Genomic DNA, 21,090 nt, shown 5'->3' with positions numbered 1-21,090 from the left:
ATATTTCTGTGTGATTTAATTAATCCTTGTAGCAGCACAAGGGAGTATTGTAGCATAAATCATCTAATCTATGTTTATATCCTAAAATTAGACTGAGCAACTGAAGGTAATCCAATATATCATTTCAAATTCACATCAAAAGCATTAAATAGCATTTGGGTTATGAAGATGCTCATTTGGTTTCAAGGCAATAATATGCAAAGAACTTGGAACTGGTTCTTCATTATCATCAAAGTCCAAATCCTGAAAGTCTCAACCAAACAGCACAGAGGAAGTAACTTCACTCGATCGACTCTGGATGTCCAAAATGGTGGCTTGGTTTTAACTCATTCTCCTCATTCACCACCAGCCTCTCATGAGCAGTTAGATTGGGGCAATTATTATTGGCCTGCCAACATTTTCCGCATCCTAATAATGGAGTGAAAACGGTCATGTCGTGTCCCAAGGAAAGTTTTGTAGCATAGGGTAGGACTTTTCTAAAAGCAAATTGCCTTGTGGCAGAACGCAACCTGTCACCTGTGGGTGGTGGCCATTCTCTCGTGATGGCTTCAATGGTGTTGATTGAGGGATAACTATTGATCAGCTAAGCAATAGGACAGTGGTTCTCAATCTTTTTCTTTTTCTTTCCACTCACATCCCACTTTAAGTAATCCTGATGCCATCAGTGTTCTGTGATTAGTAAGGGATTACTTAAGGTGGGATGTGAGTGGAAAGATAAAGGTTGAGAACCAGTGCAATAGGGGATTAAACTTTGAATAGCTCCAAGGAATTGTGGGATGACAACTTAGTTTAACAATTCCCCTCCTCATCAAGCCTTTCTCCAGTGTAACACATTCTAACAATTCCGCACTTTAAGAACCAAAACTTTTTGATCAAGTCTAAGGTTGATGACAATGAAAACCAGTTTATTGACATACATGTAAGTGCAATGTCCTTGTGCACCAAAATTCTTTCTTGCTGCAGCCAAACAGGAACTTTTGCAAATAAAAATTACAATGGTATATATTAAATTACTCCAGTTGGGAAACAGATAATACATTGAAAAGATAGATGATAAATATTCACAGTTAGTTCATGCAGGAGAGAAAAGTGGTGTTACAATAGTGCAAGCAGGACTTTTTTGTGGTCCTGGAGAGGTAGTGAGGTTCACAGAAACCAGGCCAGACGGCCCTTCTAGTCTGTACCGACTATCATTCCGCTAGTCCCATTGACCTGCTCCCATTCCATAACCCTCCAGACCTCTCTCATCCATGTATTTTTTTTCCAATTTATTTTTAAAATTTATGATCTTCTGATTTGCATGCATTGGTTTTTATGGCTGGGTGAGCAGTGTTGCTCGGATGGAAGGATGTTGCCCCGCCTAGTCACACTCAATGGTTACGTGACGTTATGTCTGTACCTTATTCCCAAAGGTAGCAGTGAGATGAGGTTGTGACCAGGGTGATGGAGTCCTTTATGGTTTGCTGCCTGTTTGAGGCAGTGCCTCACCTAGATTCCAAGATTCCTTTTATTGTCATGGAATAATACAAAAAATGTAATATGCACGAACTTCATCAACTTTTGCCTGCCACATGACAAACAAAGAGTCACCATTCGCATTGCTCAGTGCCCTAAACAATCAGAGAAATAAAAGCAAAAGAGAGTCCCTTCAATGTCTCCAACGGATGAGAGGTTGGAGCCTGGAATGGACTCAGCTCCGTTGGTATTTTCTGCATTCCTGGGCATTCAAATTACCGAACCATGCTGTGATGAAACCAGTCAGAAAACTATGATACAATGGTAGAAGATTGACAGCATATTTGGTGATATGCCAAATAACCTCAAATTTCTCAGAAAGTAGAACCATTGGTGTGTTTGCCATTGCCTTGATGTGCCAGTTCTAGCAGGGGTGCTCCAATATGTGACCCCTTAGGGGTATAAAGGCACTAACTATCTCCACCTCTGAACTATTAATGCAGAGAAGTGTCTGGTCCCTCACCCTCCCCTTCTTAAAATCCACAATAAGTTCCTCGGTCTTCTTGATGTTGAGAGCAAGATTGCAGTTTTGGCACCACCCAACCTGATTCTCTGTCTGCGTCCTGTTCTCTGACTCATCCCTTCCAGTTATTTGACCAACGCTAGTGGTGTTATCAGTATATTTTACAGATTGGAGCTGAACTTGGCTCTGCAGTCATGGGTTGACTGGGAACAGAGCAGAGGAGTGAACGCGCAGCATTGGGTGCCCCTGGGCTGATGGTTAGCGAGGAGTAGGTGATGTTGCTGATCCTCACTGAGGGCTGCCGCTGAAGAAGTCAAGGATTCAGTTGCAGAAGGGCAGGAACAATCCCAGGTCCCTTAGTATGATCATAGGTTTTGATGGTATGATGATGTTGAATACCGAGCTATAATCAATGAGCAACAGCCTGACTGACGTAGGTGGTCCTGTGCTCCGGGTGATCTAATGCAGAGTGGAAGGCCAGCATGATGGCATCTACCATTGACCTGTTGTGAAGATGTTGTGGTGTTTTTCAAGCCATTTTTTTTGTATTTCAAACAAAAAGCAGTTCCTCCAACTGTGTAACACGGATAATATAATAGTTTCTGCCTCCATGGATGTGGCTGAGATCTGCTATGGCAGTAAACAATTTTGTGCCTCTGACAGTGCAGTGTGTGCCCACAAGTTCATTTCCTTCCAAACATGGAAAAAATTTGATTAAAACAAATTTATCAAAGATTATTCTCATTTTTGAATCGAGAGGAAAGTTGGATGATAAATGATAAAGGTTTTTTTTCACAACTTTATTTATTTGTTCAACAAGGTTATTACATACAGTAGGAAAAGTACATATTGTGAACAATAAAAAAAATTATATAAAAAAGAAAAAAGAAGAAAAAAAAAGAACCTCCCCCTCCCCCTCTCAGCCAGCTCTCTTTAGGAGAGCTAAAATATAAACTAAAAAATATTTACTAAAATCTAATCAAAGTAAATTTAAATGTAAATATTCTGAATATAAAGACCACTTATTAAGAAAAAAAGAATAATTATCATGTAAAACATACGTAATTTTTTCCATTACCAAACAAGTTTTCATCTCATTATGCCATCTATTAATATCAATCACATTAGCATTTTTCCATGTACTTGCTATACATTACTTGCTATAATTATGGTTAATTATCGTGAATTATTACTGAAAAAAATTATCATGAATTATTACTGAAAAAAATTATCGTGAATTATTACTGAAAAAAATTATCGTGAATTATTACTGAAAAAAATTATTTTGTTGCATAATTCACCAAGTTATAACACATGGTTTAAATGCAGTTTCCATGGCTTTATTGCCAGGAAAAAAAAAATGTTTGATAGATTTGAACGGCCTTACCTTTATCAAAGGGTTTAGTGACATTTTATAGAGAGTCTTTGATGGTGGTTAAAAGAAATACTTTGATATCAAAGTCATTTCATTTACTTCAAGGTACGCACAAGGGCTTGGCCTCTTGTGTGGAATCCTCAAATTGCTGGCACACTCACAAGGACATTAAGGGACTTTCATTTGGGTGTCACATACATACGCTGGCACAGTGCGCAGAGCACAGTCTTTGTTTATAGATAATCACTGGCATCTCTGCTGCCTGGTTTTAATCTGAGTGAATTATGTTCATTCCTGTTGGAGCACTTGCTTCCTTGGCTGACTGCCAATATTTAAGCCACTGTTCATTTTTAATTTAACTGTGAGAAAACACCTTTTTTTGTCAGGCAGGTGATGGCTTTGAATGTTGAATATTTTTTGTATCTTGAATGATGTGTTATGGCACTGCAGGTGAAGAATGGGCAAAGTATTTGAACAGGTAGAGAGTTACATTTGGAATAAACACACAGAAATGCTAGAGGAAATCAACAAGTCTCAACGCTCCCTTGGTGGGTGAAGAAATATAACCAATGTTTCAGGCCTGAACCCTTTTTCAAGGTGTGAGTAAAAAGCAGGCAGATGCCTCATGCCTGTCTTAAGAGGCCAGGGAGGGAAGAACAGGCAATGGGAGGAGTACAGACCAAAGGTATTAATTGGATGTGGATAGGAGGAGTGGAGAGAGAGGAATGGTGAGAATTGATGGGGGAGTGGGGATTTGGCTAGCTGAATGCAGAGCTGGGAGAAAGGAGGCAGAGGGGCAAGAAGGAAGAGAGAGAAAGAGTGCTTGCCCTTTCTTCCCTTCTTCCCAGCCTTTTAATTCAGTTCTGCTTTTTACTCATACCTTGAAGAAGGGCTCAGGCTTAAAACGTTGGTTATATATTGTGGTGCGCTGAGGTAGCAGTGAGCAAGCACAAACTCAGGAAAGACTGTACAACAGGCTTTATTCTAGTAAAAGTCTGAACACCAGTTCAAACCTTGGTGGCTCCCCGTGTGACTGGGTCAGGTTTATATTCATGTTGGCTGATTGACAGCCGGCCAGGTGGAGTCAGCCCCTTAGGTGGACTTCCTGCAGGTACAGAGATCGTCCCCTGCAGTAGGCTGGTGGTCGTATTACCACATTCACCCCTTTCTTAAAATTAAGTCCAGGGTGGGGGGGGGGGGGGGGGGTGCTGTGTAAAATGGTGCTGGGTGATATTTACAAATTCAGAAGGTCCGGCGACCATCGGAGTCTCTGGGACCGTCTCAGGTCGCGAGGGTGTGGTTGCAAAGGGTTGGTTGGGTCAGGCATAGCCATGACAGGCATTGGTGTGGGAAGAATGGTGTCTATCTCTGTAGGAGGTGGCTGGGTGGGTGTGGTCCATTAGGAGTGGGGTCCTCTGGAGGTCCCCGAATCCTGGGTGGGCCAAGGGTGCACATGGTGGGGAGGTTGGGCCGGGTTGTCGTGGTTCTGGGGTGGTGGGGCCTCTGCTGGTGCCAGATCCCTGGTCAAGACGGTATCCTCATGGCCATTGGAGCGCCTGATGTAGGTGTAGTTCTGGTTGGCCTGGAGGAGGAGCACCTGCTCGACCAGCGGGTTGGACTTGTGAGCCTGCATGTGTTTGTGGAGGAGCACCAGTCCTGGAGATGTGTACCAAGTTGGGAGGGAGTCCCTAATCACCAATTTCCTGGGGAATGAGAAAAGGCACTCATGAAGGGTCAGATTAGCAACCTTTCACAAGAGCGACCTAATGGCATGGAGTGCCTCAGGGAGGGCCTCTCGCCAGTAGTCAACGGACCAGCCTTTGGATCTCAGGGCCAGGAGGACGGCCTTCCAGATCACCCTGTTTTCATGCTCCACCTGCCTGTTGCCCCTCAGGTTGTAGCTAGTCGTGTGACTAGCTGCAATGCCTCATGCTACCAGTTACTGGCAAAGCTTCTCACTCATGAAGCCAGACCCCCGATCAGTGTGAATGAATGCCAAGTATGTGAACATGGTGAAGATCAGTGTTAGTGCTCTGATAACGGTGGTTGTGGAGGTGTCAGGGCAAGGGATGGTGAAGGGAAAACGGGAGTATTCATCTACGACCGCAAGGAAGTAGACATTCTGTTTGTGGAAGGCTGGGGGTCCTTGAAGTCGATGCTAAGCCGATCGAAGGGCCGAGTGGCTTTGACAACTTTGGCCTGTGGCAGGCGGAAGAAGCACGGTTTGCATTCCGCACAGACCCTGAATGACTCGGATATGGTCCGGACTTCTTGGACAGCTTAGCATCGACTCCCTGCAGTAGGCTGGTGGTCATCTCACCACATATATCTTTACCTCCTATGGACGCTGCGAGACCTGCTGAGTTCCTCCAGCATTTTTACTACAGTCACAGTGTCCGCAGACTTTCATGTTTCAGTTACATTTAGGAGCACAGTATATGCAAAGGAATCAATGGGAAGGGATCAAGTCAGACTGTGTGGACACAGCAATGTAGGAGGCAAGGAATACTCTTCTGGGCGCCTGCATGGGATCTAATGGATCTAACCTCTTCCTCTTTTTCATTATGAATAAGTAAATAAGAAAGCCAGATATTGAGCTAAACAAGTACATTTGGTTTAAAAGCATGGAAATCTAACTCAAAGCAGATTAGCAAAAGGGAAAAAAATCAATAAGTTCAATGTTTTAGGTTACTTGTGACCTTGAGCAAAAACTGAAAATGTATTTTCCACATTAAGGGATTGGTAACATTGTGAATGTAGAGAAAAGAATTAGCAAGAGAAGGAGAAGGTTTTTCAACCCTTCATAATGTATTTATTTATTGGAGATACAATACCTCATTTTCCATTTTGACTGGGTTTTACCTGAAGTGGATTCAGGTGAGATTATGGCCACTGGCATCATGTTGAATGTTGTGTAGTGAGATCCCCGTGGGTTAGTAACAAAAGAAAGCCCTGTTGATTATTTAAATATCTGTGGCAGATTAAAGAGACGGGCAAAAGTTTGCAGAACTATTTCACAAAGAACCGTGGAGTTGAAGTGTGGAGCTAAGCAGTGCTGGATGAAGGCATTGCTGGGCCTGTAGCATTTATTTTAAAGGGGCCCTAAATAGTGCTGGCTGGCACATGCAGGGTGAGGGGGAAGTGTGAAGGCAGCGCATAGAGTGGCGGCTGGCGCATGCGTGAATGAGGCGTCCCCCCCACCCCGAGAGAGTTTCTGACGCTAACCCTGCATGCATCAGTTTCTTTTAGTAACAAATAAGCTCAAGTAACGTAAGTAAGGGAAATAAATAAGAACATACCGTGTACTGAGAAAGTGGTAACATTAATTACGCTTGCATTGAACCACCTCTATCAATCCAGTGTCTGGGGAAGTTCAGCAGTAGAACCTTTAACACTGAAATAAGGGAAGAAAATTGTTTCCGAATAGGCCTTTGAGCTAAAATGTTAACACTTTCTCATTCCAGCATTTTCTGTTTTTAGTTCAGATCATCACCAATAGCACTTTTTTGATTTTTGTGCAGAAAAGTCAATTGTATCTGGGATTTTTGGAAAAGATGGATGAGGTTACTAGACGAGAAAAGGGAATGCTCTCCACTTGCTTGATAGGACCCCTCTGCTAACAAAGTGCTGTTTGAAGTCTGGCTACTCATGGAATATTATGCAGCCAATTTCATCACAACTTGCCAAAATCAATACCTGGTTATTACAGTGATAAGCATTATCAATGACTCCAAAGGCTGAGTGAGGAACGATAGGCTTGAATCCACATTGGATTTCGGCTGGCCCAACTCCATGTACTCAAATGAATGGAAGGGGGTAGGGAGGTCGACCTTTATGGCCAGGTCACGGGGGAGGGGTTATAGGGGATCGAGTCATCTGTGGGCGGGCCAGCCACTTATGCACGGAACAGTATGTACATATCACCACATACAGTATTCTGTTTATTGATGTTGGTTAGTGATAGAGATCGACCATGTCACTAGATATGACAAGGCTACTCAGCTTTAGATGATGCATGGAAAATTTTCTGCCCATCTGAGATAACAGAAAGCACCTTACTTTATTGTCTCATTAAAATCCATCATTGTTGACTGTATGGCACTCCCTTGGTTCCACAACCACAGAAAATAAATCCACATGCACATAACAGCTGTGGAATTTTTGGTGGCCAGCAAACCGAGCTCCAAGGGTGGCTGGTGTTTTGAACACCTGGATATAAATATTCTTGCATGACCTGATGTTTTTTAAAAATGTAGACATACAGCACGGTAACAGGCCCGTTTGGCTCACAAGCCCATGCCGCCCGATACCTTTTGAACAGTGGGAGGAAACCAGAGCTCCCAGAGGAAACCCACAGAGATGCGGGGAGAAGGTACAAACTCCTTAACAGACAGCACGGGATTTGAACCCTGGCCCCAGTCACTGGGGCTGTAACAGTGTTGCGCTGACCGTCCCGACTTCAAACAATTTGTCTTTGGACAAGTTTCTGCCAGGCCTTTGGCCATTTGATTGGCAGCATAGAAAAACTTTCTCACTGAGCGCCAATCACACAGAGCCAATGCCCAATATCCATGGCCTGGCATGAGGGGAATTTGTTCAGGCCACAACATGTGGATGGATCCTCCACCCAGCCACCTCAAATGACTCTTTTATATTGCACTTCCATTGAAGAGGGGTTCAACAATTAGAAAAAAATATAATTTCTGATGGTGAGCATGCGTGCATTTATAACAAGCCTGATGGCATTTGCTGGCTCACATCCTCCATCCGGCTGAAAACTGATTTAAAGAGCAGAGATGCAGTGGATGTACCCATTCAATTTCCTAGATACACCTATTCTGGTATTGCCTTCACTGGTATATCAGGAAAAGTAAATGACAAAGAACATCTTTTGTCATGTTCAATGACTAATTCCTCAGCTACTCCGACCCAGCCCCAAGGACTCCCCTCCCTCAGCATGGCCAATTAAGCCACCTACCCAGTCATTAGAATTTATCTTTCTTTTCATGTTCTTATATCTTGCTTTCTTTTTAAAATTTAGATATAGAGCACAGTAACAGGCATTTTCGGCCCGTGAGTCTGTGCCACGCAATTTACATCCAATTAACCTACAACCCCCAGTATGTTTTGAACGGTGGGAGGAAACTGGAGGCCTCTCCCCCCACCCCAGGAAAACCCACGCAGACACGGAGAGAGTGTACAAGTTCCTTACCGCGTGGGATTCGAACCCCTGTCCCAATTGCTGGTGCTGCCATGGCGTTGCGCTAACCGTGCCACTCAGTGGCCTGTAAGCTGCACAATAAAACATCACTTCACAGGGAATGGGAATTCCTTGAAGATGGATTTTGCAAAGGTGCATTTTAATTCAGTTCTGTCTTAGTAAAAATCCTCTGCAGAGATATCTCCAGTGGAAACTAAATATAATTTGTTCAAGGCTCTGGAAAGGAAAACAGTGCTGGAGATTAATGGGAATACTCGTCATTTGCTTGACTTTGACTAAAGAACAAATGCATTCCATTAGGAATGCAGAAGTTGAGGAGTGGCTACCTTGAGTGCTTGGTGCCGCCAATTCTGAATCTCACTGGTGCCAAACAAGTAGACTTCGGCACCTCTTTGAGGTTGTATTCTTTCTTTCAACTCACACAATGTGGTTGCAAAGAACAGAGGACTTATTAAAATGTTTACTGATTTTGTTGGAATGTTTGCAATCTTAAACTTAATATTTAATTAAAGCTGCCACAACCTACTTGATTATTATTTGAATTTCACATGCTTATTTCATATTTGCCATGTGGTTGGTTGACCATTACTTTATTAGAAGCAATCACTTGGAACTTGCAGGAAAGGAGGGGGATGCATTTGCTACTTGACTGCATGGATGCTCACTGAACCTATGTATTCCTTACCCACATTTATCTCGCCCTTTGAAAATGAATTTGGAGCCAGACAGGCACCTGATAGCTGTTCTAATAATCACAGAACTGAACATGGGAAATGAAGCTGAAGTGGTCAAGGGGGAGAGTAAGGGATAGGTGAAAAGAGAGGGAATCAGAACATGGCTGCAATCTTTTAGAATTTAAAAATTTTTAAATCACATTTTTAATTTTTAAATTTAGACATTGAACACAGCAACAGGGCCCTCTGGCCCATGAGCCCTTGCTGCCCAAATACACCTACAATCCCCATACATTTTGAAAGGTGGGAGGAAACTGGAGCACCCAAAGGAAACCATGCGGAGATCAGAAGAACGTACCAACTCCTTTCAGGCAGTGTTGAATTCAAATCCAAATTGCTGGCATTATAATAGCATTGCGCTAACAACTACACTAAACGTGCTGCCCCAAATAAGTGCTCAGTGAGCCAGTAGAAGCTACTTCATTAAATGCATTTAAGACTTAATTAGAGAGATTGTTGAATAGTAGAGGAATTAAGGGTTATAGGGAGCAGGCAGGTAAGTGGAGCTGAGTCCTCGGCGTGATCACTTCTGATCTTATCCGGCTCGATGGGCCAGATGGGCAACCCATACTCTTATTCTTATGGCAATTTATGGAAATGTAGTAAAACATGTTTTACTTCCATGTATGAGATGAGTGTTGCCATCATGCCACACGGACCATAAGAGTGACAGAGAAGATCACTGGAGTCTTCCTCTCTCCCATTGACTGGGATCGTTGTCTGAAGACAGCATGCAAAATCATTGAGGACCCCCTCCACACTGTATACAGCATCTTTCAGCTGCTCCCGTCGGGGAAGAGACAGCACCAGCAGGCTGAGGAACAGCTTCTTCCCACGGGCCACGCGAATGCTGAACCACCAAAGGAACTGCTCACACTAACTGTCCGAGACTCTCATATTGCAGAAATCTATTTATTTATTTATTTATTTGTATGGGTGAAGTATGCCCTGCATATGTATTGCTTGTCTGTATGTGAGTCATGTCTGGTATGACTGCATGTTTTGCACTGAGAACTGGAGAACGCTGTTTCGTCAGGTTGTACTTGATTTGACTTGATTTCTGCAGCAAGTTTCACGTAAATCAGTGTGGACTAGAAGGGCCAATATGGCCTGTTTCTGTACTGTAAATTGTTATATGGAAAAGAAAAGTTTGGAGTGATCAAAATGGGATCACCCCATATCCCTCCAATTCATTGAAAGGTTTTCCAAGCTTGATTTGCAACTGGATCCCAATTGGAATTTCAAGTGTGGAAGCAAAATTATTGGTTTTTCAAAATCTCTGAAATGACTACCTCTCACGTTGAAAGATGCAGATACTATTGAGTCACTGCCTTATTCAGAGTGAGTATTTTTAAAGTTTGACCTTCCGAAACAATCCAACCTGGAGAAGGTCGGATTTTTGAGCATCGTTCGAAAGAATTTGAGTCGATGGAAGAAAAACAATAAAACATCTGGTATCCAGCACCTATCGGGATTGGTAGATGCCAGATAAGAGTATTTTACGGATGCTTGAGGCTTACTCTTACAATGTTTACTAATACACCTGCATTAAAAATAGTTTAAAAGACAAAAATACAATACTGTACACTAAACAAACTTCATTTGCATGAATATATAAACCTTACAGGATTTACTTTATCTTCAGTCAGATTCTTTGAAAACATTTAACTGTTGCTGCATCTGCAGGTTCCTCCCCCTCCACAGAGCTGCCTGAAAGATGAACAATAACATCATAGATAATTAACCCCCCCATCCCCCCAGGTTTACAGGTAAAGCTTCTGGTCACTCACTGAGCAGGGATATTTTACAAGAGTCACCCCAACAGCGAGCGGCATCAACCAGCTCTTCATCCTGGCAGACGCCATTGCTGCTTCACACAACTTTATTCAAACAGCTAACAGCTGCTATGAGCAAAGCACGGCCAAGGCCCTCCACTGGCTGAACATTTGCTCCCATCTTCACCAAAGGTTGACGTGTTACTTCAGTGAACATTTAGTTTCACAATTTTAAACAAATATTTTCACCTATTATTTTATTCTTCCTAACTTTAATTTTCACATTTATTTTCCTTGTTTTTTTTTGCCGGTTGCTTGAATTCCGGATGCCAGGGGGTTTCACTGCACAGTACATTCGTTTTAAAACAAGTGATTCTTCCCTAGATTGAAAGTGGGGGGGGGGGGTAGGGATTATTTTTAATGTCTTAACACACCCTTCAAGCTATGATGCTTTATATATTTGACTGAAAATAGTTCAGATTAGTTTAATTGGGCACTTTTACTGAGTCAAGCTAAGGAGGTGAAGGGGTATGATCAAATGGTTTGTAAGATTTGCCAAGCTCAGTGATGCCTGACTGGATGGGGTGTATTTTATAATCTGACTCAGAGCCATAATGCTGAATAGACCCTTCTCACAAGGAAATAAAAATACAGGAATGAGTCCAGACCTCTTGTGAAACAAGAATATTTAATTATTGCCTGTTGCCTGTATGACAGCAGTCATTGGTTTGATGGACAAGACGCAGATTCTTCCTGTTAGACTGAGAAACTGTAATTGGCAATTGCACCTGGGTGTATCATGGCTTGTCCTATGGTTTCCCTTTGACTAAGCTTTTGGGTATCTAGACTGGTGTTTTTTACTCTCAAGTCATGGCATGAATTGCCTTGGTAACACCCTGTGACATACCTCACAATGTACTGGTAGAATGGATGCTCCACAGATCCAACAATCTGGGTTCAATCCTGACATTGGGTACTGGCCAGGTAGGGTCTGAACATCTCCTTGCCACTGCTTGGGCTACCCCTGGTTGCTCTAGTTGCCAAAGATGAGAGGGTTGTGAGGTTAAGTGGCTGCTGTAAACTGTAGCTCATCTGTGGCAGAGTGGCAACATTGAGGAGAAAGGTATGTGAATGTAATTGACGGGAAATTGATCAGAACATGTTACACAGAATATTAGGGAGGTGTTGGTAAGAGGAGATGGAATTGCTTTGAGAGTCAGCATCGACTCAAATGACTCCTTTGTCAGAAGGAAAAAAAATGACATTTTATCATAAAGTGTGTCAGAAGTACAGGTTGTTATTATTGATCTAGGAGTGGTGTTGAGTGGTGAGGATGGAAAGGTGTTCCTTATCCAATGGCAACTACTCTTGCTGTGATCTTAAGAGAGATTTCCCGGACAATCACTGCACTGAATGGCTATATTTCTTTGGCAGTGCCAATTTATCCCCTTATCATTCTATTTTGAGTTGTACAATTTCACCCTTTCTTTACACAACTCTAGGATACACTTTATTGTTTCCCGACCCATGGATTGACATCAAAGTGTTCAGTGAGCTGTCTGGTACATGGTGAACTTACTGCATTCAGAACAGAAGCGTAATGTGCCCGTTTACAATGACTGTCCTCATTTACACTGGTGATTTTGCAAAAAAGAACACATGCATTTGATTAAAAATTAGATAAATGTGAAATGATGGAATTAACCAGAAAAAAGAGACTGCTTCAGCTAACACTTCAAAAACGAACCAATTAGCTGTACTCTTCTTTGAGAATATATGCAGTTCTTTTTGAGAGCTATTAATGAATCAACTTCCAGTTCCCTTTATCCAGTTCTCTTTTACCCCATTTCACCTCTGCTTCCTTTGCTAATAACATAAATCTTTGACCTAATTTACAAAAAATTCATCATTAAAATTAGTTCCACCACTCTTTAAATTTAGATTTACAGCACAGCAACAGGCTCTTTCATCCCTCATGGGAGATTAGTCAGGAAGGTTCAGATGCTGGGTATTCATGGAGAAGCACTGAACTGGATTCGACAATGGCTGGATGGGAGAAGCCAGAGAGTGGTGGTGGATGATTGTTTCTCAGGCTGGAGGCCTGTGACTAGTGGTGGGCCTCAGGGATTGTTGTTTGTCATCTGTATCAATGACCTGGTTGATAATGTGGCAAATTGGATCAGCAAGTTTGCAGATGACACAAAGATTGGAGGTGTTACGGACAGCAAGGAATGTTTTCAAATCTTGCATTGGAATCCGGGCCAGCTGGAAAAATGGGGCTGAAAAATGGCAGATGGAATTTAATGAAGACAAGTGTGAGGGGTTGCATTTTGGAAGGGCAAACCAAGAAAGGACATACATGGTAAATGGTTGGATAAAGACGAGTGTGGAAGATCAGAGGGATCTGGGAATATAGATACATAATTCCCTGAAAGTGGGGTCACAGGTCGATAGGGTTGTAAAGAGAGCTTTTGGCATATTGGACTTCATAAATAAAATTATTGAATATAGGTGTTAGGATGTTATGGGAAAGTTGCATGTCATTTGAGAGGCCGGATTTGGAGCATTGTGTGCACTTTTGGTTACCTAACAACAGGAATGAGTGCAGGGAAGATTTATTAGGATGTTGCCTGGACTTCAGGGACTGAGTAACAGGGAAAGGTTAAACAGATTAGGACTTTATTCCCTGGAGCTTAGAAGAATGAAGGGACATTTGATAGAGCTATTTAAAATTATGAGGAGGATAGACAGACTAAATTTAGATAGGCTTTTCCACTGAGGGTAGAAACCAAAGGACATGGTTAAGGATGAAAGGGAAAACATTTAGGTGAAACATGTAGCGTGTCAAATGACTCAAAGACTTGTAGATTCAAACCAAGGTTTTTATTACCAAAAGACTGGAGCGTAGTACATCGAGGTCGACCAGTCCAGACTGACCTGGATCTGTTTAGGTGCAGCTCCTTATGACCTTGCCAGTAGGTGAGGCTACAGCTCTCAGCCAATCATTTACACGATATACAAATATATCCAGAGATGATAGGATCCCATACTATCACAAAACATTAAGGTGAACTACTTCACGCAGAGAGTGGTGGGAGTGTGGAACAAGTTGCCAGTGGAAGTAATAAATGCGGGCTCAATTTTAGCATTAAGAAGAATATGGACAGGTACATGGATGGGTGGGGTATAGAGGGCAATGGACTTGGGGCAAGGTTAAGGGGACTAAGCAGAACAATAGTATGGAAGAGACTAGATGGTCGGAAGGGCCTGTTTCTTTGCTGTAATGTTCTATGGTTGTCACTTTGCTCCATCTACGTTGTTCCTAATTTAAAGAAATCTTTTATCTATTTTAGTGATGATGGTTAGATTGTGTCTCAAGAAAGCAACCTTTATCCTCAAGGACCTTCACCTAACCCTTTACACACTGCTACCATCAGGAGGGAGGAACAGTGGCCTGAAGGCGAACACCCAATCTTACAAAAACAACTTCTTCCTCTCCTCCATCAGATTTCTGAGCAGACAAGGAATCTTTTTCTCTTTTTGCACATTTTGTTTATTTTTAGATATTGTACTTAGGAAACAATTTATTGCAATTTTGCACCTGTAATTCACAATACTGCTGCCACAAATCAACAAATTTGAGACACATGTTCATGGCAATAGACATATGACATGATTACAGGCCCTTCCGGCCCAAGAGCCTGTGCCGCCTAATTACACCCAATTGGCCTCCAGCCCTTGTTGAAGGGTGGGAGGAAACTAGATCACCTGGAGGAAACCCACGCAGACATGGGGAGAATGTGAAAACTCCTCTCAGACGGAGCCAGGTCACTGGCGCTGTAACAGTGTTGCGCTAACTGCTATGTTAACCGTGCTGCCATAAACCTGATTCTGATTCCAAGAGGAGTAAGCCTTGTTGGGGTGTTAGGGTATTGTAATGCCAAATATTGGATTTCACTCATTTTTGTTCCATTGTGTGGGTGCTGCCTGCAGCAGGCGATATTGTACCTGCAAAAATGTATAAAATTGACAAAAAAATCTAAAATTTATTATGGAATTTTGTACACAGAATCATGTATTAAAGGGGCTTTGCATTGTCCCTGAAGATTGCTCACCTAATTTTGTGTGCAAAATCAGGCAAATTTCTGATCAAATTCAACATGTATTGGGGTTTCCTGGAGAAGACTGAGCCAGGAGGGGAAGGAGGAAGGAAGAGAGGGAGGGATGGAGAGAAAGAGAGAGGAGAAAGGGCACAAAAGCACTGTATTTGCCACATGGCTTTAATGCACTATCCATGCACCACTTGTGCACTGGAAGAAGGTGCAAATGACTTCAATTTCTTGTGTCTACATTTGGAATGTGGGAGGAAAGCACAGCCCCCAGAGGGACCCCACGCAGACATGGCGAGAACATACCAACTCCTCACAGACAGAACCAGATTCAAACCCAGGTCGCTGGCACTGTATTAACATTGTTCTAACTGCTACACTAACTGTGCCGCCCAATTTTGCTTCAATCTCCGTACTTGTGAAGTGGTCCATGCATCAACTCCTTGAAATTGAGGTGCATTCGTACAATTTTGTTAAGAATACGACATCAATGAATAAAAATTGTTTATACAACACGATTGCCTTGCAATTCTGGTCTCCCAGCGATTATCTGAAGAGAAGCTATCAGAAATTCCTTGAGCGACATTGAATGTAATGCCAATAGCAGTGGTGGGAATTATTTAACAAACAATTCCCTTGCACATAGTTAACATACTTTGTAAGTAACCTTTTGCATAGAAGTAACTGAAGGGCAGGCATATGTTATAAAGAGATCTGGTGTCCTGGGCTTCAGTGAAAAAATTAGATAGCCCTGTCACTTACCTGAATTTGCTCTTCATAAATCGCAATTGAGGCCGTAAAACCCGAGTGAATTTTGGTCAGTGGCAAATGATCTGTGCGCAGACTAAAACAGTGCTACAATGAACAGATGCTGCTCAACCCAATGAGTTCTCCAGCAGCTTGTTTTATTTGCCTCAGATTTCGGCAGCTCCTGCATCAACTACTGTAATGTTTTGAACTTTCACACAATGGAAAGTAATTATGTTCCATAAATCGGCCAATTTACAGTCAGTCTTTTAAGCAAATAAGTCATTTCCTCTCATTAAGTAGTTGACTTTGAACTCTCGTGCAGAATATTTATTATTGTTTTCAATAGAGATAACACTGATGTTGTATTGAAGTGTTCCTGTTGATTTAAAGGTACCAATAGTAATCCCATATCCGGTATTATATGGAATAATTAAAACTCACCTTGCAATTAAGCTTTGTGCTTGAATTCCAGAGTGACACATGTTTCTTTTATTGCTGTACCAACTCTGATTGAAGTACCTTTCCCAAATTGCCCATGTTTTAATTGCCTTTTAACTCTGTTTTATTGATAGGAGATTGCATAGAATCCTGCTGCATAATCATGTGAACATCATTTGGTTTCAGCCATCTTGGCTGCAATTTAATTTTGCACAAATGTTCATGCATTTATTTCCTGAGAAAATAGAGCATAGAGATCTATAGTACAGTCCAGGTCCTTTGGGTCGCAGCATTGTGCTATCGAATACTTTCCCCTGGATTGTCACCTTGCTGTGGTGGAGAAGCTTGTGTGGTCCTGTGACCCCGAGAGTGATGCCGCCTGGAGCTGTGCTCCTGGTAGGGTCACCCATGGCGGTAACATCGAGGGTCAGGTCCCTGACAAAAGTGGAACAGGCGGATGAAGTTACTCTGAACTCAACGGCTGTGAAGGCTGCAACAAATCCATCAGCTCCAATTATTGTGGTTTCATTGCCATTGGTTGATTGTGAAGTATCGTGTGCTTCTTGGAATGCAACATCAAGTACATGTTAAGCAAACACACGCACAGGCTTCTTTGCTCTGTGGATCAACGGAATGAAGGCCATCATCCTCGACTACGAGGGATAGCCATGATGACTATCTAATAATGTACTCAAACAACTGCACATCTTTCAATTTTTCTGTGTTCCATGTACCTATCTAATAGTTTCTTAAAAGACGCTGTTATCCGCGGCTCCACCACTGTTGCGTTCCATGCACCCACCACTCTCTTACTTCTTACATCTGCACTTACTCCCAAGCACCTTGAAACTATGCTTCCTGGTATTAGCCACTTGAGTCCAGGAAAAATGCCTCTGGTCAACCATATTATTCACACTACTTACCTTACATGCCTCTATCAGGTCACCCCTCATCCTTTGTCGCTCCAAGGAGAAAAGGCCATATTCATTCAACCTCCCGTCATAAGGCATACTCTTCAATCCTTCCCTATAAGCATCCACATCCTTCCTGTAGTGAAGCGACCAGAACTGAACACAATATTCTAAGCATGGTCTTGTATAGCTGCACCCTTACCTCATGGCTGTTGAAATAAATCCTAAGGATAATGGAACCCAGCACACTATACTAGAACTAATTGCCACATGAGCTGGAATTAATGGCACTTTTGGCAGCAGTATGAATTGTGTCTTATATGGTATAAAGTTGCCTCTGAGTCAGAAAGTTCAAGATTGAACATTCAGGCATACAGATGAGGAGCAGGAGAAAGCCATTACTGAGATTCTTGAGCTCAACACGCAATTAAATGTGACTAATGTTGATTTTAATGTAATATATAATCTAAATTCTTCCTTCCCAGTCTGTGATAATCCTTATTACGTGCTCCCATTTTTAACAGTTAATTTTCATTTGTGTGGGCCTGTCACTTTAAGAGAACAGATTGAACAAACCCTGCAGGCTTTGGAGTGTCTGTGAAACTGACTGCAGGCTATAGACACCATGTTCCTATATACATTTGAAGAGAAGCAAGGCAGGTGCAGAGACCACGTGACCCACAGATTCAGACTGAGTACACAGTTTTGCTCGAGGGGAATTTGAAGGAGACAGCACAGGAGTAAACAGCTCTTGGAAGAAATAATGTGCTAGATTGGTCTCATGTGTGGTTATAGACAATCCATCTGATTTCCTCCTGTTTGTTATAGAGGAATGAGAAGATCACTCGGTGACCAAAAGAGTGAGAGTCAGTTTTGTTTGGCTGACCCATGGAAAGGGTTCTGGAAGCTTTGTAAGCATCACTTGCTTTGTGCCCCCTACGCCAAAGAAGAGGACAGTTTTGGATGGCACTCATCTAAAAAGGACATTTTGCTGGAAGCACCTCAACAAGGGTTTTGTGAGTTATAAATGCTCTGTCATCTCCGGCCTCTTTTACCGCCTCACAAATTGCTAATTTAATCTAAAGCCTGAGTGTCACATCAATTTCAAACCTACATGTCAACGCTGAATTTCCAAAAGTGAACTTTGAACTGCCTTCCAAGAATTGTGCCTTATGCTGTAGGGGCTTGGGGTATTCCACACACATACACACCAGTATATTTGTGCATAGCTGGGGGTTAATTTAGATAAGTTAGTTAAATTAGATAAAGTGTTATATTATTTTTTAATAATTAAAAATATCATTTTAAATATAGCTCTGTCTGGGCTGATTTCTATTGCTCCTGTCTGGTACTTAACAACCCTTCAAGATGGCCGAAAATCCAGATGAACTGAACTACGTGGCAGCACAAAAACTTTGCATTTGCTGCACCCTGGAAATATTTTAAAGATCAACCTGTGTGACTTTCTTTTGACCCAAATCAGAGTCAGAACAGCAATTAAATCACAAATTTATGTATTTTATGAAACATGACTAACTTTCAAGAGGATCTGATTTTTCATTTGCTGATTTCATGTTGTTCAAATGAATTCCAGCAGAAATAATTGCATGTGACTGCATTTAACTAGGGTGGCATCTTTAGTGTACTGGTTAGCGCAGTGGTCCTCAACCTTTTTCTTTCCACTCACATACCACTTTAAGCAGTCCCTATCCCATCAGGGCTCTGTGATTGGTAAGGGATTGCTTAAGGTGGTATGGGAGTAGGAGGGAAGATTGAGAATCACTGCTCTAAACCCAATTGTTACTGAAATATTTTGCTTTAGAAAAATTGTCATTGGTCCATTTCCTTTGGAGTTATGAAACCATGCACATAATGAGTCAATGAGGTACGATAAAAACAGTGGTTTTCAAACTTTTTTTTTCACCCACATTCCACCTTAAGCAATGCCTCACTAACGCAGAGCACTGATGCAATAGGGAATACTTAAAGTGGTATGAGGGGAAAGAAAAAAGGGTGAGAACCAGTGGGTTAGCATAAATGCTGTTACAGCTCCAGTGACCCGGGTTCAAACCTGATGCAGTCTGTAAGGAGTTTGAACGCTCTCCCTGTGTCATTGTTGGTTTCCCCTGGGAAGTTCGGTTTCCTCCCGCCCTTCAAGACATAGAGGCGCTATAGGTCAAATGGGTGTCATTGGGCAGCTCAGGCACATGGGCTGGAAGAGACTGTTACTGTGCTGTATCTAAACTTCTCCACGACTGTGCTGAGGGGGTGCTGACCTGTCAGAGGTGCGGCCTGTTTTTAAATTGGGTTCTGCTGTTTCTTTAAAATAGATCTAAAAGATCTCAAGGTATTATTTCAAAGAAGTGCATTGCTCCTGTTGTTCTATCCAATGTTGATCTTTCAATAAGGTTATAATTTGCCTATTATAAAAGATTGCTGACAGTGAATGTGTTCTCCCCAGCACAGATCATATTTTGTTAAAGTCCAATCTTGCTTTAAGATCCCATGGAATATTCTGAAAGAGATGTCAGTGGTACCACAAGGACACAAACTTTACCCCTTCGCTCCCATGTCAGGTCATTTTTGATCGAACAGTTTAGATAATTCAGGTGTTAAGGGTTTAGCCTAAGATTAACGAGTGTCTTTCTCCTCTCTAAAACTAAAACAGGTTTATTCATCAAGCCAATCCATTAATTCCTTTTGGCTGTTGCTATCAGGACTGAACTAATATATCATCCCTTTCTGTTGGGATTATCACGGCCTGGCATTTTCTCATCCACTGTGTATATAACATTCCAAAATTTGAGAAACAACCTCCCCTTGTTGGTTTTTGCCATTTATATGTACCACCCTTTCTTTGGAAGGGTGGCACCCTGGTCCTGAGAGACCTGGCTTGGCAATCGATCGTTTATTATTGATTATATCTCATGCTGAACATTTCCATAATTCCCACTGCAACAGAACAACATCCAATTCTTTGACAACAGTGGAGTTGTGTTTCAGTTAGGAAATTCCTATCTAGTGAGTGTTTTTGTCAGTAAATGTTAGGTTAGGAGGTTAGTAATCCACCCAATACATCCTATTTAGATTTTCCCATGCTCAGCTGTCCTGCAGTGAACTGCACTGGCATTCCATTGAACACAGAACTGATATGACTCACAGAAGAATTTGTGACCTTGGTCTAACCAGCTGAAAGCTTCCTTGAAGAGTTACTTTCCAAAGTGGATCTGCCTCATACTCTCAGCTATTTTCAGTGCCAGTGAGAGCAATCTCTAATTTAGCGGGAAAGCTAGTTATCAAGTAGAATGACGCTGCTCCTTCTCTGCAAAATGAATCAGAGGAATTCGAGGAACAGCATATTTCATCTGTGCACTCTCCAACTGGGTCGCATTAACACCGATTTCTCCAGTTTCTGTTAGCAACCCCTCACCAAACATCGATCCCCATGTCTCCTTTCCTCCAACTCTGTCTGTCTCTCACTATCTCCTCCCTTTTCCCTCTGTCTCCTTTTACAGAGCCAAAAACAACCCCCCTCCCCCAATCAATTCTCATCTTTCCTCTTCCATATCTAATGAATACATTTTTGTCTGTACGCTGCCTCTCCCATGCTCCCTGTTCCCCAGCCTTTTAATACAAATACCTGCCTGCTTTTCACTAATACCTCAGGCCCAAAATTTCAGTAATGCCCTCCTAAGGATGTTGGCGAGTTCCTCCAACATTTCTGCGTTTTTACTACAATCACAGTGACTGCAGACTTTGGTGTTTCACTTCAAATGAATCGACGTGTTCCAGGTCAAAA

At 42.1% G+C, this 21,090-nt stretch overlaps 1 long non-coding RNA gene across 2 annotated transcripts in view; it reads right to left on the bottom strand.

Moving 5' to 3' along the window:
- LOC138751788 (uncharacterized) overlaps window positions 1-21,090 on the bottom strand; it is a 44,215-nt gene that overhangs the window by 3,234 nt on the left and 19,891 nt on the right. The window contains exon 1 of one of the 2 annotated variants that reach the window (XR_011350183.1): window positions 3,366-3,476. The exons of the other annotated variant lie outside the window; for it this stretch is intronic. This is a non-coding gene — a long non-coding RNA (uncharacterized lncRNA). Of the gene's footprint in view, window positions 1-3,365; window positions 3,477-21,090 lie in introns of those variants that run through there. 2 annotated transcript variants of the gene reach the window in all.

The sequence above is a fragment of the Narcine bancroftii genome, chromosome 1, assembly GCF_036971445.1.
Source record: "Narcine bancroftii isolate sNarBan1 chromosome 1, sNarBan1.hap1, whole genome shotgun sequence".
In the NCBI taxonomy this organism is placed as follows: Eukaryota; Metazoa; Chordata; class Chondrichthyes; order Torpediniformes; family Narcinidae; genus Narcine; species Narcine bancroftii.
Note: the sequence above shows the minus strand (reverse complement) of the source record. Positions and strands in the feature narration are given on the sequence as shown.